Source organism: Clinocottus analis, unplaced genomic scaffold (assembly GCF_023055335.1).
Source record: "Clinocottus analis isolate CAN_PGR_092001 unplaced genomic scaffold, fCliAna1.0.p SCAF_6, whole genome shotgun sequence".
In the NCBI taxonomy this organism is placed as follows: domain Eukaryota; kingdom Metazoa; phylum Chordata; class Actinopteri; order Perciformes; family Cottidae; genus Clinocottus; species Clinocottus analis.
In genome coordinates, this window is record NW_027176218.1 from 4,528,666 (window position 1) to 4,546,993 (window position 18,328).

General features: G+C 44.9%; 1 long non-coding RNA gene across 2 annotated transcripts in view; it reads left to right on the forward strand.

Annotated features, from left to right (window-relative positions):
* The window catches only part of LOC137804178 (uncharacterized), a 39,033-nt gene that overhangs the window by 13,847 nt on the left and 6,858 nt on the right, over nucleotides 1–18,328 (forward strand). The window contains exons 1-3 of one of the 2 annotated variants that reach the window (XR_011080120.1): nucleotides 7,294–7,888; nucleotides 9,276–9,376; nucleotides 16,543–16,644. This is a non-coding gene — a long non-coding RNA (uncharacterized lncRNA). Of the gene's footprint in view, nucleotides 1–7,293; nucleotides 7,889–9,275; nucleotides 9,377–16,542; nucleotides 16,645–18,328 lie in introns of those variants that run through there. The other variant, XR_011080121.1, reaches the window with a different exon arrangement.

The following is an 18,328-nucleotide window of genomic DNA, read 5'->3' on the forward strand; positions in this document are numbered from 1 at the left end:
CACATGTACAGTTACGTGTCTTCATGTCCTCAAAATGGCCTCTGCTTCACATACACGCGCAATACAAGAGACGGAAGTAATAAATATAATAATGTGGAAAATGTGTGCAATGTACACACGCTGTCGCTTCCAATCCTTAAGTAAAGTTGAAGTAAAGCACCATATCTTTTGCTCCTCTTGAAAATCATATTTTACAGTAATTTGAAAGACTTCCGAGTAATAAAACCTCTGTTGACGCAGCTGTCCCTGAAAGCGCTCGTAGATATGGATTCTGCTAATGCCATTATGCAGTCAGTCCAAGTGGAATTTACCTATCATCAGTGTTATTCTGTTATGGATCAGTTTTTTTCTTCTTATCATATCAATAACGGCACTGTGTCTGTCGTCTTTAAACAGATGCCACTTTTCTTTTTTTTCTTCTTTTTTGTGCAGAAAGCGAGAAGCGTTGATCCAGATTGCGTAATGGCAAGGAATTTGAGAATATCTATGTTGTGACTTTGTCGTACTAATCAGAAGAGAGAGCGAGAGATTCAGGAGCCCGAGGGCTCCGTGGCTGTTGAGGACGAGCCGCCTCGAGGACATCATGTTTATGAAGTGGATAAAGCATATTAGCTGCATGTTTTGCTTTTCCCAGGAGGGTAAAGATGGCGCAGAGAGCGTGTAAGAGAATAGGACGGTGTGCACACACAGTGCTTGGCGAAGGCAGTGGAGCACTGAGTGCGCATGCCTTGGCTGTTGGACTCCTTCCTGCAGTGCAGACACAGGCGCTGTGACGTGGCCCTGAAAATGCCAGGCCTGTGCACTGCTGGCTTAGTGTCGAGGAAGAATAAAACAAAATGGCCAAGGCTGTTTAAAGTAGGTATTAGCAGCCCTCGGTGGGGGGGGGGGGACTGCAAAGGGAGAGTTCAGGTATTTAGAAGCCCGGCACAGGCTCGTCAAGTGGGCAGGAAAGGAGAATTTGCTTTTTTTATTTTTTTTTTTATTTATGCGGGTCATTGACTTCTGAGAATTTGTCCCGGTAGCTCAGTTAACGCAATGCTCGGATCGGTGTTTTTACAGTTGGAGCAACACCACGTTATAATCATGATTTATGTTGCTGAGGTTAGCATTTTGTAAATTAAACAATTACACAACGAAGAATAGTTCATATTTTAATGTCAAATGAGTCTATATCACAATTAATCTCATCTTGCATGTTCAATTTTAGTTGTTAGAATATAATTTGGCAACTGAATTGTGTGATTTTGAGATTAGATTAGTGCCCCATATTCTATCAGGGGGTTAAAATTTAGTCTTGTAATCTTACAGGATGAAACAAAAGTAAGTTAATTATTCATGTATTTACCTTACTTAATGATAGCATAGTATTATATATGATAATATATCCTCATTTTTGTTTAAATGACTAAAGGAGCTCTTTCTTTTTAGTTGTATCACCTTAAGATATCCAAAGTTTGATGAGCAAAGTCTTGAGTATCATAGTTTACAGCTGAATATAGATGTCATTAATATGCTTTTAATGCATTGTTCTGAGATGTTAACATTTTAATATCACTTTCAATACTACTACATGTTGATTTCTTTCCTGAATCGCCTCGTGGTTCGATGCTGCTGTACGAGGCTGCCCTGATCCAGGACAATGTGTTTGACTGTTGCAGGGCTGCCAGAAGAAGTTGTTAGTTGCAGTTAGGGCGCGTCCCTCCTCGGATAGGTTATCCACTCTGAGCTCTGATATTGAATAGGTCCATAATTTCCAGCTTCTTCCCAGGAGAAACTCTCCCTTGCTCTTTTTCTCTTTGTCTCTCTTCTTCTTTCCGAGTCCTGTGAGAAACAGCAAGGTGAGTTCATTCCTGCTAATTCGTGTCTGTTTCTAGATGCAGTGCACATCTTTCCATGTAGTTTCCTGAGAAAATGTTTTGAATTTTCCTGCTTTAGTATTTCTGATGTGTTAAATATGAAAGCAGGAGATTAAAAGCAGAATAAATAAACGGGTGCTCTGCTTTGTGCTTCATGGTTAGAAGAGTACAGAAGGGAACATTTGTGAAATATTTCAGGAAAAGTCGAGAGCATTTCGAGACGTGACAATTCAAGTGTTTACAAGTATGTGAGTGATTTTGAAATATGGCCCCAAATAATCTGATGTATTCCTTCATATATATTACTTTGAATTAGATTCATAATCCGTATAACAAACTTGATTAATTTAAATCTAAATGCTGGTGATATTACATATGCATAATTCACTCCAAAGTTTATTTTAAGAAATTAAACACATCTTTGAAATCTGTTTCCTTTTAATAACAGCAAACTTTGTAAAGTTAATAAACACCCTTTTAGGAAGCACACATTTTCACATTTCCACAATGTCCTATTAAGTTTCAAAGTCTCTGCCCAGGGAACCAAAAAATATAGTTTTATTCGACTAAATTATCTGTGGAGATCGTATGTGTATCATAAGTGTATGTGTTGTATTTGTGCTGGTTAATTATTTTTTTTGCAGAAACCAAATTAATTAAAATGGTAAGAAATAGATGGATAGAGTTGATACTTTATTGGATATTTGTCACAAAAAAAATGTATACTTGACATTTGTTTTTCGATAATAAATGCCCTCTTATACCATATAATAAAGAAGAAAAATAATAATTAAATAATTAAAGTTAAATTCTTTATAAATATAAACATCTGTATATAATGTCATTAAGCATTGACTCTAGTCTGTTTCTTTTTATTTCATATAAACGCAGCACAGACAGCAGATGTTGTCTTCATCGGCTGTTTGAACCAATAGCAAATTCAAAATTAATATCTATTTTCTAAGATAAATTGTATAATGTGTAATTCATTATTACACGGAGGTTTTGTTTTCAAATATACTATTAAATCGAAACTCTTAAAATAAGTGCTCAATTGTAATAAAATGCTTACAAGTTGTACATGAGAAGACAACTTTTGTGAAAAAGTTGTGTGATTTAAATGTATTTCTACATTTCTGGCACAAACTCAGATTTACCCTTTTTGGAAAATCCAAGCAATCCTGATATTCCTTCATTCCATTTAATTAATATCCCCATGCTATTTAAATTAAGTGAAGACCATCGCAAACGATGTCATCACAGTCATGTTGGAGATGGTGAATTACGTCTCGTCACAAGGTGTCATTGGCTCGCTCTTCCTGGACAGGTGGGGTTAAATACGCTCAGCACGCCGCTCTCCTTGTACGTCTCCGCTGATGCAAAATTAACGTTTGGCAGAGTGAGTTTTTGCCGAAGTTGTCCCTTTTCTGGCTTTTCATCATACGATCTGGAACATCGATACTGCGCATGTCTTGCGTCCGCCATTTTGTGTCGAGAACTTTTCTGCACGTGCTCCCATTTTATGAACTTCGGTAGAACAAGTGCTCCAACGTCCGAGGGCTTGAACTAATTTTTAAAATTTATTTGACCTTTTGTGGATCATGTTCAGGATCAACTGCGTACTTCTTATTAGAAAATATTGCTAATGCAAGTTCAACATCTCACGAACAGGAGTGCAGATCAGATAGTATCATTTATTCATGCTTGTCCAGACAACAATTATTTTTTCCAGCTGTGCTGCACCTCGCTGTGACACTCTTCATTTCCGTGTGTGTGTGTGTGTGTGTGTGAGTGTGTGTCGTGTCAAACGGAGAGCAGAAAGTGGCGGTCACAGTCGGCTGCCTGAGGTGACTGGTGGGGGTCAAAGTTCAGGCTGTGTTAATAAGATGCGATGTGCTGCCCTGGGACCTCTGTCCCATGAGGGATCACCCCCTAATCGGCATTAGTTAATGTGTTAGTAATCTTTACCTTCTTAAAGCAAACAGCAGTGCGGCATTCAATGGGCCCGCTTGGCCTCCCGTGTAACGCATTTGACCTCGGGGTCATGGCCTTTGTTCCCCGCTCGATGGGGAGTGCCCTCAGAGGTCTCGGGTGTAATAGAGAAGTTGTTTAGACACGTGCGGGGCTTAAGCAAGACCACCTCATGGACTCCGCTCCTGCTCCTGGAGAGGAGGAGCTCCTCTCCCTCGTAAAGTGCAGCGATACACGTCTGTGGTCCGCTTCTTAAATTAGTCCATTAGAATATACATGTGTTTTTTTATTTTTTTATTTGTATGGGCCCAGTATGTGGATGTGGTTGCTGATCAGGCACAGAATTGCCCTCTCTCCCCTCCCTCTCTCTCTCTCTCTCTCTCTCTCGCCCTCCCCCGACCTCCTAATGCCTCCTTGGTGATGACTAAGTGCAAATATTGTTTGTCTTTGCAGATCCCCCCCCCACCCCCTCCTTCCCACCGCAAATTCATATTCCTCCGGCTTTTCCTCGCTGCTTCCTGTAGCCGTAGAAAGAAAGCTGCTGAAAAAAACAAACTGTGTCTATATAACGTGTCCTTGTCATGTGCCCTTATCTGAACTTCCTGTAGTCGAGTGTTTGGCCATGACCGACATTTCAATGTGTGCAGCGCACAACACTTATTGTGTCCCACACCAGCAGAAGAGTTTAATAAGTGTCAGACTGAAAGTGCAATCACACGGGTTTCCCTGATAATGAATCAAATTTTTATTTGAAAGAAGTCGGAACATTTATTTTGTTATTTTACTGTATGTCTTTCAGCCACAAATCTCAGATTATTTCAATATTACTAACTTCAATAGTCACCTGAGGCTGCTTATAAAATCAACAAAAATACTTTTTCCTATATAATTATACTCAAAACGATGTCCATAGCATGGCACCTTCTGCCATTTTGTTTCACATCGTATGAATAATTCTCCTGACTGGCTGAGTGTGTGAGACGCGTCACACGTTGCAGCCATGGACTGCAGATGAAAAAAAAGTATCAAAGAGCAGTTCAAATGTAATGTGTACAAGATTAGAGAAAAAATATGATCTTATTTGAGAATTTCATGAAAAGAGTAACAATGCCTTTCATCAGAAACCGTGAAATAAAGTCGTTCTTGGTTTCCAAAATATCGTAAATTATAACTATGTCAGATTAGAGGCTGACGCAACAGAGACGAAATGTGGAGGAGCAATGTGGTGAGAGCTGGCCGGAAGCCAAAATTGTAACCTCAAATGAACTTTATGCCATGCAAAGTGCAGTATTGCACACTAAGCATAAACGCACAAAGTGTACCCAGTTTTTAAGATCCGCATTAATCCCAAACGCTGTCTCTGAACATGCGCACATGACAGCTTCATCCATTGAAGCCATAATGAAGTCATTGTTTCATCTTTTCCTTTGCAATTGGTTTAAAATGCATGGCGAGACGTGACGTGCAGCTGCACTCCTGCTACCAGGTTTCTCTCCAGCTCGTGCCAGCGCCGACGCCTGAACCCAGCTCGTGTCCCATTTAGGGAAGGAGAGCCGAGGACAAATGGAACGCGGTCCGGCCCTTTTCTCTGCACCAAGTTAGTGTAAATAATGCCGGCAGGTTTCTGTCCGCACATCGCCTGTGTTTAGCCACCTGTTGTTTCGTAGTTTTGTTGTTGGTTCAACCCTTGGAGCGAAGAGAAACGGGGCTAGAATGGAGAATAGTTTTTTTTTTGGAGCAGAATCCAGCCTGTGCGCCGCCGTTAGCGAAGGGAGAGAGCCGGCGAGTGTGACGGGGTGGTGGCCGCGCTATGAAAGCAGCCCGAGCAACACGGTGCAGCCTGAAGCCCGAGCAGCCATGTTTGGCAAAGGTCTGCGTGAGCTCGAGCCGCCACTAATATCGCAGTGCCGTCTAAAACCAACAGAAAGTTTTCACCGAGTAAAAAAGTAAGAAGAGTTGAACCTCCCCCCCCCCACCTCCCCTCACACACACACACACACCTTTTTTTTCCTCCCTCTCTCCCCTCCTCTGTCTCATTGTCTCTGCGAGGCGTGCAGTCCCCCTCTTTAAATCACAGCCGTTTATAAAGCAGAAACTCAATCGAAAAAAGGTTCCTCAGTAACGGACACACTTTACATATCTCCTTCCTCCTTTTTCTTTCCTCCGTAGAGCTCCTGCAGTTCAAGGCCGAGGAGAGGTGGTGGTGGTGGTGGTGGTGGGGGGGGGGGGGGGGGGGGGGGGGAGTTGGAGCCACGAGCTCTGCTTTTCGCAGTTGTGTCCAGCCAGAGCCAAAAGAGGCAGGAAGTTGTTGTACAATAGCGTTACAGTAATCGGCCACAAATGGAAAAAGCCAAACGCCGGTCGCCGAGCGGGGAAGGTGGCAGAACAGAGGCAAGAAGAAAACGCGGGGAGGGAGGGAGGGACAGAAAGAGAGCGAGCGTGAGCGAGAGAGACAGACGCTACAGCAAAGAATAATCAATACAATCTAAGATGGTGGAAACGACCATGCTGGTTCGCTCCCTCTGGTTGACTCTCTGGCACGCTTCCTCCTCTGCGGAAACCGCTGCGTGGATTCGGGTTCGGACCGATTTTATTGAGTCCATTTGATTTTCAGTTTCACCCCTCCTCTATTTTAAACAAGACAAATTAGCATCTCTAGGGAGGAGGAGGCAGGGGGGCGGGGGGGTTGTTCTTGAACTGTTCTCCCGAACTGTTGAATGCGTTTTACCGGGGCAAAAGTGGCAGCTGTTTTTCCTCGAGGTAAAGCAGCGAAGTCTCACCCAAAAATGCTTATCAGCCTTTTGACTTTGAGCCAAAATAGCTGCGAGGGTTCAGCTGCGGCGCTCGGCTCGCTTTTGTGACACAGCCGGGGCGAAGGAGGAGGGTCCTCGCCCCGCGTTCCTCGCCACGTTACTGAAATAAACACTGTGGAAGCTTATCTTTTTCTTTTTTTTTTTGCCCTCCCTACGTGTGTGTGTGTGTGTGTGTGCCTGGTCTATTCGGTGCATTCACGCCAGTCATTGTGGCATGCTAAAGAGTTAATGCACTCAGAGAGAGTATGTGTGTGTGAGTGTGTGTGTGTGTGTGTGTGTGTGTGTGTGAGACTGTCCCGGCGAGAAGAGCCCCACTACAGTATGAGACCAGCTTAATAATTCAAGGATCCTTCAGCGGGGAAGGTCCACTCTGAACAACTGTGGATTCTCTTTTTTCCTCCGCTTTTCTTCTCACCAGTTGATACGAGGTACTGTGTAGCGTGTCCCAGTATGGCGCGCCAGTGTGCGCCGACTGCGTCTGCGCACTGCCGGAGGAGTGGATTCGTGTGTCATTCATCCTCCTCTACCCCTCCCACATTCAGTGCTTTCCTCCCCTCCCACTCTCTCTCTCTCTCTCTCTCTCTCTCTCTCTCTCTGTCGGTCTCTGTCTCTCTCACTCTCTCTTTCCTTCTGCTGTGTCTCTATGCCTCGCCCTCCCTCCCTTTCCTTCCTCCCTCCTTCTTCTTCCCCGTCTCCGGTGCAAATACAGTTCCTTGCCGCGTTGGACATGTGATGAAAAAGTGACTGCTTCGCGCGCTCCGCCGCACCTCCTATTTCATCATCAGCGGGGCATTTCTCCCCTTCACTGTTGCGCGCTCGCTGTCTCCTCCTCTCTCTCTCTCTCTCTCTCTCTCTCTCTCTCGCTCTCTCTCTCTCTCTCTCCCTCTTCTTTTTCTCTCTCTGTTCCGCTCGCTCCCCTCTTTCTGCTCCAGCCACACGCGAGGGGGAGACTTAAGCTCTGCGAGGGGGGAAAGAAAAAAAAAAAAAAAAAAAAGAAAAGTCTGCTGCTATTTCTACAGTCAGGGCCTCCCCACAGCCCGCCCTTCCATAGACGGAGCTTCTTTTTTTTTCACTCACTACTAGCTGGATTTTAACCCTCTGCCTCCAACTAGCTGCACGGCCGCTCTGCAAAAACCTGGCAACAAGTTGCTTTTTCGAGGCCTTTTTTCCCCTCTCTCACTTTTGGCGCATGGTTTTTTTTTTTGGTACCACTTTGGATTTGGGCGCCGTTCCTTCCGTCGTTTTACGGTTTGTTCCCTAGAAATGCGCCGCGTCTTCCTATTTTCGTCTCTGCCGACCAAGGGGGGGGGGGGGGGGGGCGATGGTAGTATTTATTTAGTTTCTCTCTCTTTCTGGATGGAAATCCGTCAAGGTGATGTTTCGCCACGTGACGGGGGAGTGTGTGTGTGTGTGTGTGTGTGTGTGGGGGGGGGCCTTGTTCCACCTGGAGCGCTGGGGCGCCATTTCCTACCGGGGGTAACCTTCGGCGGCGGGGTGGGCTCGTGGTCCGGATGACCACTGTGGATGACGAGCGGAGAGAATGTGTGTCCGGGGTCCAGTAGTGTTTTTTTTAAAGAGCTTCTCCGGCGACCGGCTTGATGTGCCTCCTCCGTCTTCACTCGGTGTCTCTCCCACTATTTCCTCCCCGTGTCTCCTCTCTCTCTCTCTCTCTCTCTCTCTCTGTGTTCCTGTGTCTGTCTCTCGCTCCCCCTTGTTCTCTCTCTCTCTCTCTCTCTCTCTCTCTCTCTCTCTTTCACACCGACTCGCTCTCCCCGCAGGAGAACGAGCGGTGTGCTGAGCCGGAGCTCTTTCTGGGACAGGTGCCAAACTGCACACAAAAGACATTAAAAGGCAATAAGAGGGGGAATTTTTTGGGGGGGGATTTTTCCTCTTTTTTTTTTCTTCATGCAACTGCAAAATTTCAAATCGTTGCACCAGCGAAATGTCAGAAGCGTGTCGTGTCTCCACGCGAGCGCTTCGCGCAGTTATTGCATGTTTGTGCGAAGCATTAAAACACATTTGTGCGACGAAAAGGGCTGGCGCTAAAGCCGCGGTTTGAATACTTTGCCACACTTATTCCAGTGAAGGCATTTCTGTCGGGCAGAGGGAGGGAGCTGATGTGGGAGAGCAGCATATAGACTGCTGAATTATTCATGCGCTCAGCCGAGGCTGTGACTGGACCGGTTGTGCTATATTTGCATGCACCAGACATGCTGTTTGTCTGTTTGCTAACATTCCTCATTCAAAAGACTTGTTAACTAGCAGACGGGCTTAGCCGGAGCCTTGCAGACCGCCTCATGGCCTCCTATTGTTTCAGGCCTCGCCGGGCCCCGGACCCAGCCGCTGGCAGGCGAGTTGTGCAGCCCTGAGCTCGCGGGGGTGGGGGGGGGAGGAGGGGGGAGGGAAGAGGAGGGGAGGGGGCGAGGGGGGGGATCAGACTGTGGCTGGAAGAGGGGGATTGAAGCTGGAGCTGAGATTCGGGGGCCGGGGCTGAAAAGCTGGAGTTTTGGGGGGCCGAAGGCACGGCTGTGAAAGAGGGAGGGGGGGGGGGGGGGGGACTCTGAGGGAAACGACTGTGTTTTTGCGAGGACTACCGAAAACGGGAGCTTATGGCTTTTCTCCTCTTCCTCGACAGAGATGCGGATCAAAAGCGGGAAGAGCTGCCGTATATCTCGCCAAGCGGACCGGACATTTCCCACCTCGTCTCTTTTTTTTCTTTCCTTTTTTCTGAAATCGGTGAGTAAAATAATCTGGTTTAATATTCGTATGCTCAAGAAGTTCACCCATGTGTGTGTGTGTGTTTTTTTCTTGGCGTCCCAGGTTTTTTTTAATGTTTAGCAGGCACCACCCGTGCAAATAAACACTCGTCCACAAAGTTTCTTTTTATTCAGTGCGCATTCATACGTCTCATTGTAAAAAAAAAAAAAAGCGTACTCGTTCATGTGGAATAGAGAGACAGAGCTACGCCGTTAACTTTGAGACGGCCTCTCCCTAACTTTTCCCAGCCTTCTCGTTGTAATTTAGTAACGCAAAAACACAAGTCATTAATAGCACTTTGATCGCCGCCTGGATGATCCCACTCCGTGGTGATCAGTGGATGAGCGGAAGGCCACGGTGTTGGAGCTCTTTCGTATGGGTGATGTGGTCCGGGGGCTTCGTGTGTGTGTGTGTGTGTGTGTGTGTGTGTGTGTGTGTGTGTGAAGAGAAGTACGTGGTGTTCTGATCGTTTCGATCGGTTTAACGTTCTCAAAAGCGTGACGACCAGCTGCATTTCTTAAAACACTGCATTTCTTTCAATTTAAAGTTTTGCAGGTTGCATTCGAAAAAGTTCTGTCGACGACCGAATGAAGAATACGTAAAAGAAATAGTCCATCACTGTGCCATTTGTAATGTTTTTGCCTGTACAAACGTGTGTATAGGCAACTGACGTTCACACAATTTCCTGATTTCTCTTTAATTTTCTGTGGATCTCTATCTCGCTTCTTTGAACACAGGGGTTTCTGCTTTGCACAGCAACATTTCGTGGCACAGAGCCTCCTCTCAGTAATTTCATTTCATTCTCAATCTGAAAACATTCCCCTCCTGTTCATTTGAAAGATAGAAAACTGTGTCTGTCTGCGCTCGTACAAGAAACAATTCCACAAAGCGGCTGTGAGACGATGAACTTGATTTAAGAAAAGTTACGTTGGACGAACAGCTAATGGACTGTGGCTCCTTCGGCTCTTTGTCAAATACTTGGTCGTTAACTTTGTCAAATTAATGGAAAATTCAAGTTGGAGAGGTAAATGAGACATTTATATGGGAATTTACAAACCCCAGGTCTCTTAATACCATTACATGTATATAATATTGCCTTCAAGGGGAACTAAATACCTAATAATCGCTGTTTTCAAACAATAATCGGACTAATTAGCAGTTTTAAAGTCTTGAATTTCTGTGCTTTGGTTTTCTAATGTCTGCTCAGATGTCCCTCTGTTTATCAGGGTTTACAGAAAGGAGGGCTTTTTATGAAGGGCAAAGCCAACCCGCTATTACCCGAAGCTTTCAGGTGATTTACGATTCAGGGTCAGCGTTTTCATACATTGGTGATTATGTTCATTCATATGGATATAAGCTCTGCTTAACCAGCAGTGGACACATGGTTTTGGCTGCCAGAGTATCACACTACTCCACCCCTAAGGCCTTTTTTTTTTTTTTTGGAGAATGGGTGGCAGGAGTCCAGGGGAAGGTTGCATGTAGAGAGGCAGATGGCAGGGCGGTGAGGGTTTGCAGTATTTTTCGCTCTCTCTAAAAGTGTACCTGACCAATCCAACGGCCTGGTTCAGCCCACAATGAGGCCCAAAAAACCTCAGCTTCACTGCAGCAACATAGCAAATACAGCAATAATGGACACACACACACACACACACATGCAAATACAAGTACACAATCACACATCCATTCGTGTGTATATTTTGATAATTTTCTTTGTGCAGAATGTCGGCGATTTATGCTTTTTTTAAAAATTGTGTGCATATTTTTACGTCATCTTTTCAGTGTTTGTCTTTAGTCCTGATGAAATGCTGTGTTCATTCTGTTAAACCTGGAAAACGGTCCAAAAATTGCATTTTGATAGACTTTATTGGTCCATATATTGTATCTATTTTCAAACAATTTTTTTTTAAATACATATATTTTAAATAAACAAGTAGCAGCGTCTCATTAAAACACTCCAGAGCAGAGCTGAGGGAAACTGCAGCAAACAGCTGGAACAACAAGTTCGTAAACTTGAACTTGACTGCGGCCTTGAGCTCGAACTTCTGGATTTTAAAAAAAATAATTATTTAAAATAAGTATTTTACTCATGAATATATTTCTTACTGCTCGGTATTATATGTTTTTTGTAAAGATGGAAGAATCTTCTAACTTTCAGCACCGCATGACTTTTTAATGCTACGAACAGAAAAATGCCAAAACGATCACTCTGGAAATTAATTATACATATTATAGAATTATAAGTAATTATTATTACTGTATGTGTAGTTCAGGCTTAAAAATAACTTCATATGATATTTTACAAGAATTGTTTAAGCTATATGTGATTCGTTTGATTTGATTTAGACGAGTTTTACAGTAAAATGTTTCACATTTAGAGGGAAAAATATTGCAAAAATAATGTACTCTAATTATTCTTTTTTTTTAAAAAGAATTACCTCTTTAGAATTTAAAAGGTTCTGTGATAAAGTTCAGAAGAGGAAATACTTGCAAGGAAATTATACCAGAAAGCATAAAACATAACCGTTTATGGTGAGAACTTTGAGTTTTTACAGGATTTCTTTGAACATTAGCAATATGATAATTGTTCTCAAACAAATACACAGCATCATCATATTTTGGTGTGTATGTGTGTGTGTGTGTGTGTGTGTGTGTGTGTGTGTGTCTATGTGTGTGTGTGTGTGTGTGTGCTCATCCACTTTCTCTGTAGACCTCGTACTTGTGATTTTTGTGAATTGCGATTGATTTGTTTTTTAATTTTTATTATTCAGGTTATTATTAATGTTGCCTGCTTTTTTCTGATTTCAAACATACATATATTAGCTGTCTCATTATTTAACTTTTGACTTCTGAACTTTTTTTGTATTTATTTATTTAGTTCAAACTCCAACTCTTCACATTTAGTTCTCTTACACTTTCAGAAAAGGTGTCGGGCGGCATTCTTCAGTTATTTAATTTTCATCTGTTTTCAAAATCATTTCAATTTGTCACGCTCAATAATTTTCGAAGCTTAAAAAAAAATGTATGTATATATTGATGTTGATGAGGAAAGAGTCACAAAACTGCCAGCCCGAGGCATGACTCTGAGTTAAACCTACCTAATATCATTTTGATCTTATTTCAGACAACACTAACGATGTTTTTGATCTCTCGATAACTTCTCTGAATGAGATGTTTCCACATTGTAAGGCTCATGCATGTCCGCAGTGTTTCTGCCAGATACTTTTGAAGTGTTGAGTGTGTGGTTGAGGTCGTGTGCCAGTGCTCCGTGTATCCTACACACACACAGAAACCGAGTCACTCGCCAGTGCAACGCAGCAATGAGCCACCAGAGCACCGCTTCGATTTGTTAAGTGGAGAAATTAGTCTTTAAGATTATGTGATTGTGTTGCATTTATGAGCTTGCTGTGACGTTGTGAATCCCATCCAATTTCCTCCTGGCTAATAGGAAATCCAGATTGGAGAGATGAAGGGGGGCCAAGTGAGTGCTCACGCTCACTGTAAATATATATGTATGTATATATATATATATATATATATATATATATATATATATATATATATATATATATATATATATATATATATAAAATGAAGCCTCTTTTATTGTTATATTGTATGTCTGGGATTTGATTGACATACAGTGCTGCCTGGACTAAACATTCACCAATTCCTTTACATTTAGTTTTCTATATATTTAATCAACATTGCTACAGTGTGAATTCATTGTCAACTGGATTATATAAAAAAAAGAATGATATATGAACACATTTTAAATAAATTACATATAAATGAATTCTACATCAACCGCTAGGCCAGAAATGTATACATTTAGTGTGAAACTCTCCTGCGATGCTTTAAGCTCATGTAAATGTATACTTGGTGTATTTATTAATACACTAAAGGACGTGGAGAACAGAATTGGGCATGGTATCAGGTCTACATTCGGGTATTGATCTGGCGACTTCGATTTCGCTCCAGTATTCTTACCGCCGCTATAAGCGGTGCTGCAAAGTAGCTAACACTGTGCTGCAGGTTAGCACAGGCAGGTCCCTGCATGTGGAAATAGAGCTGCATTCATAGTTCACACTTTTGGTAGCCGCAGCTCTTCCGAAGGTCAAAGTGCAGTCTGCGAGAGAAAAAAAAAACCTGAATCTGAACCTAAATTTCCCAGCCGTTGCGTCGATCATCGTGAGACATCTGCTTCAGGCATCTATTGAGCGGTTGTCCGGCCGTGGAAAAAAAAAAAAGGGCGGTCGAAATCTCCTTTCGCGAGGTGACCGGCGGCGTAGTCGGATCGGGTCTCTGCGGTGAGAAGCCGGCCGGGCTCCCTGTCGCCCCGATGCCCCGTGAGGGGCAGCAGGGTGCGAGGTGGGGGGCTGGGGGGGGGGGGGGGACCACCGGTGGCTCTACAGCGGCCACTGCAGGCTGCGGCACACAGATCAGGCACTACGGTACAGTAGAAAGTAGGCCAGGCCTGAAAAGAGAGGAGAGGGAGCTGGACAAAGAGGCCCGAGACCCCCGACACACACACACACACACACACACACACACACAAATGTACATTTTTGGGGTTGGTGTTGTGTATGCAAGTGCCAAAATGATTGCACAAAAGCCCAAAGTTCAAGGCTCAATAAACAAAGTAATTACAGACAAGTATGCTGATGCACTGACACACACACACACACACACACACACACACACACACACACACACACACACAAACAGCAAAGTCTCAAAACCTGCTTTTCCTCGCTACTCCTGCGCCATACATGGAAGCCATTAGTCCATTACCCCGTCGACTACTGGGGGTGGGGGGGGGGGGGCATTTTATTCTCCCCGTGTTAATCAGGATGTCAGCTGGGAGTGTCACATGTAATTTATCCACAAAACCACAGCAACTCCTCAGAGACGGTGAGCACAGTCATAATGACATAATATTGGACTGGTGGAGAGTTACGGGGAGGTGTGTGTGTGTGTGTGTGTGGGGGGGGGGGGGGTGACAGATGATGTAGATTTTCCTCCTCTTTACCCTCCCCCTCTTTTCCTCCAGACGTTCTGAAATGAGACCTGTGCAACTTTCACCTTTACATCATGGGCCCATTGGCTGAGGTCAAGGTGGTTTTTTCTTCCTCTCCCCCTGAGGGTATTTACCCAAGGACAATTTTCTTCCACACTTTCTGTACCGCCAGAGTCTCGCTGCCGATCGCAGAGCGTTTCTTTTCAGCCAACCACATTAATATGCATCGTTCACGTGAAACAAAATGTTTTCTTTGCCTCTGACCCCCCCAAAGAAGTGTTTTAGAGACTCGAGTGTGCAGCATCGTCGGGATAGATCCTCGCTTCACGTGTACCTGCCAGGCAAAGCGATATTCCAGATAACGCTGAGCTGCGCCCACTCTACTTTTCTTTTCCAGCGCTCATATATTTCTCCAGCTTTTGGCCTCCGCTGTCGCCAAGGCAATTTAGTCAGAGGAAAACTGCAGCATCAGCAAAATTGTTCCACGAGTGTTGAAAGGCCTCGCCTGCAACTTTCAGACTATCAAAATACTGTAAATCCCTTCCCTCGCCTCACCTGCACTTCATCACTCTCTTACTGTTCATCAGCGCTGAGATGAATGACGCCGGCTCCTTTTAGTGGTACAGTACAAATGCACTGGCCTGAGAAAATATAATGAATATACTATTTGCTTTGTCATGACCTCTATTTCTGCTTTTTTTTTTTTTTTACATCTGCAGTACTGATTTGTACTGTGTAATTCAGCTCTCCAGTAATGTTTATCCATTCGATGTTTCCTTGATGTGACCAAAAACTTAAGTCAGAGTACTTTAGTCTTAAATATCCCAAAAATGATCCCGTAAATATTGTGTTTTCTTGCAATACTTCCATCTGGTATTCAAATATACTGTATACTATCCCCGCCCAGGCTTCGTGAGTCATCAACATGCATTCACACACCCACACACACACACACACACACACACACAAACAACACACACTCACACGCAGAGTTCAATGAGTGCAGTGAGTGCACAGCTTGGGCATGAATCTCCCTCCACGGGCTGGAGGAGTTGGGTTACTCATGAGCCCATAAACATGTGCTGGCGGCGGGCCAAGGCACTGCACACTGTAATTACGAACGTTAGAAACAGTATATAAAGGACCCTTCCCCGGCAAGGCCGTGTCCCGGGCTGCAATTAGCGTCCTTGTACAGAATTATCACCCTTCAGCCGCCGCTGCCGCCACGCCGAGCGGCGGCCCTTTAATTGGCGGTGTCCTCCTCGGGCCTGCCAGAGGACGACCCTCGCGTCTCTTCATCGCGATCGCCCTATCTTCATTTTCTCCCGCAATCCGAGATTCCCGTAATGATGACTAAATACCTCTGTTTTCCCTTTGTCCCGTTTCACCGCGGCGTGCATCGACCACGCCTACGCGAGCGCGGCGGGTTAACGCGGGGCACATGTCAAAAGCCGCCTCCTGCATTAGCCCTGAGCGGCCTGCACGTGCCCCTCGTGTGTGTGTGTGTGTGTGTGTGTGTGTGTGTGTGTGTGTGAGCGCGAACATACTGTGTCGAAAAAAATGGCTTATTACACTCGCAAGTACACGCGTATACGCGCCACCTCGCCCACGCACATGACACTGCGGGCTTTCAGTGATACAGCATGCCAAAGTGTATGTATGTGTGTGTGTGTGTGTGTGTGTGTGTGTGTGTGTACACGTATGCAGCGAGTGGGTGCTACTGGGCAAGGCCGAGGCCACGGTGGAGCTTGTGTGTTGGTGTTGGGTGAGCATGCGGCAGTGAGAGTTGGCCGGTGCACAGGACAGTGGAGAGGGTGCGGTGTGTTACATGTTCCACTAATGAGTTTCCTTGGCCAGGCAAGACTGTGGGGCGAGCTTATTAGTAAACAGGCTACAGAGAGGAGCCCTCACAGACCTCTGCCGCCGCCGCCGCCGCTACTGCTGCCGCTACTGCCGCCGCTACTGCCGACTCTCCAACTGATCACTCTCTCCATTTCTGCTTCTCTCCGTTGTTTCCTCCTCTCTCTTTCTATCGCTGTGAACTGTCTCTCGACTCCATCTGTCTTCCTCTCTCTCTCTCTCTCTCTCTCTCTCTCTCTCTCTCTCTCTCTCTCTTCCTCTCGTGCAGGCGGCGAGATGGGTTTTTGACTTCGGGGGCCACAGGCACACAGACAATTTGTCCAACAAGTGAAATCAAGGACAGACACAGGCTGGCGATCGCAGCGGCGTCGTAAGTACCGTAATCAATTGTAAATTGAAAATGTCATTATTGAGTGATGTGTTGTAATGCTGTTGCGCCGTCTTGCTTTTTCGTTGTTTTTTTTTTACGAGATCGAGGCTGTAATTAGAAGCTGCGTAAGTTTAATTTGTCCTTCCGCATGACGCGAGCTGCTCCGTCTCCGTCTATTTTCTCTCTCTCCCCCTTAGACTTATTACAACATGGGCTTGCATTAGATTAAAGCATAATGGCAGTGTGTTGTGCCTCGATCCCATTTGAAGTGGTCCCAGTGGCTTGTTAGTGCGGTAGAAAAGACCTAATCTTTAGTGCACATGCAGAGAAATCACTCAGGGTGCAATCTTAATTGTCCACTAGGCGTAGGAAGTCTCGCGCTGGGGCCTAGGATCTGTGAGAAAATGGCTTCCACTCTCTGCCTTCCAGCTCTCAGCTGCCCGCCGCCATTTTGTAGTATTGCTGCCAATGCAGTCAGGTAGCAGGGATGAGAGGGACGGAGTAAAGCGAAGGGGGGTGTGGAGGAGGGGAGAGAAAGTGGGCGCAACTGGACGCCGGGTTGAGGAGCAAATTAAAATAAACAGAGAGGAGTGGTGGGAATTGAAGAAAACCGGTGCTCCAATGTACAATGATAGAACCCCTAATATGTCTTTTTTACTGATGGAGAGAGTTTTTTTTTAAATTTTATATTGTTGCCGACCGACTGCGTACAAACAAGCAGCCTCCCTTCTGGACCCTTCCCAGCTCCTCTTTTCAGAGGGCTGACCTTGGGCGGACGCCATAAACGGTCCTTTTTTCCATTGGGACGACTGTGCTGGCAAGGCCCACAGCTGCATGACCCCCTTCCACTCTCCCATCAGTCCTCCCTCGCTCCTCCACAACACCCAGAATCCTCAGCACTCAACCCAGCCCTCTTCCAGTACCTTTCGAGCTCTAACCTCTGCTGATGTACCTGTCTCCAACCCCCTTAACCACAGCGCACTGTTAGCTGCAGCCTCAAACCGTAGCCACGCCTGATTCGTATGCACTTAGTAACCCCACCCTGCAACCTCGGTTGGCGAGCTGCCTGTGGCTCTGGAATCCTGTATGTGCCAGGCATTTGATTACACAGGCAGATGTTATTAAAATCCTCCTCTCATCTGGCCCCAAAGACCACAGATACTATATCGAGCTTTATTTTATTTTTTTTAGTGGGTGAAGTGCCGATCGTTGCAAAACGTATAACCTGTCGAAGTCACACACAGAACACCAGGTGGTTCAGCTGAAGCTGTGTTGAGGGACGGTGGAAGGTTAGAGACTCGAGGGCAGACGTCTCAGGTCATTTGTGAATTTCATCATTTGACCTCCATACAGATTCACTCAATTAAACTGACGTAGCCACACTGTAGGGGTGGGGGAAAAAATCGATACAGCATAGTATTGCGATATTTTGCGCGGCGATATTGTATCGATACACGGAAGCCGAGTATCAATCTTTCATTTAATCAATTCAAAAACTTTTTGGTCCAAGAATAATAAAATCAATTCATTTTCTGTTGACAAAGTTTTCCTTTGGGGACAATTTGCGGTTGAAAAAAAGGCAATGTATCGCAATACTCAATGTATCGCAGTATCGTGATAATATCGTATCGGGGCTTAAGTATCGTGACGATATCGTATAGTGGGACCTCTGGTGATTCCCACC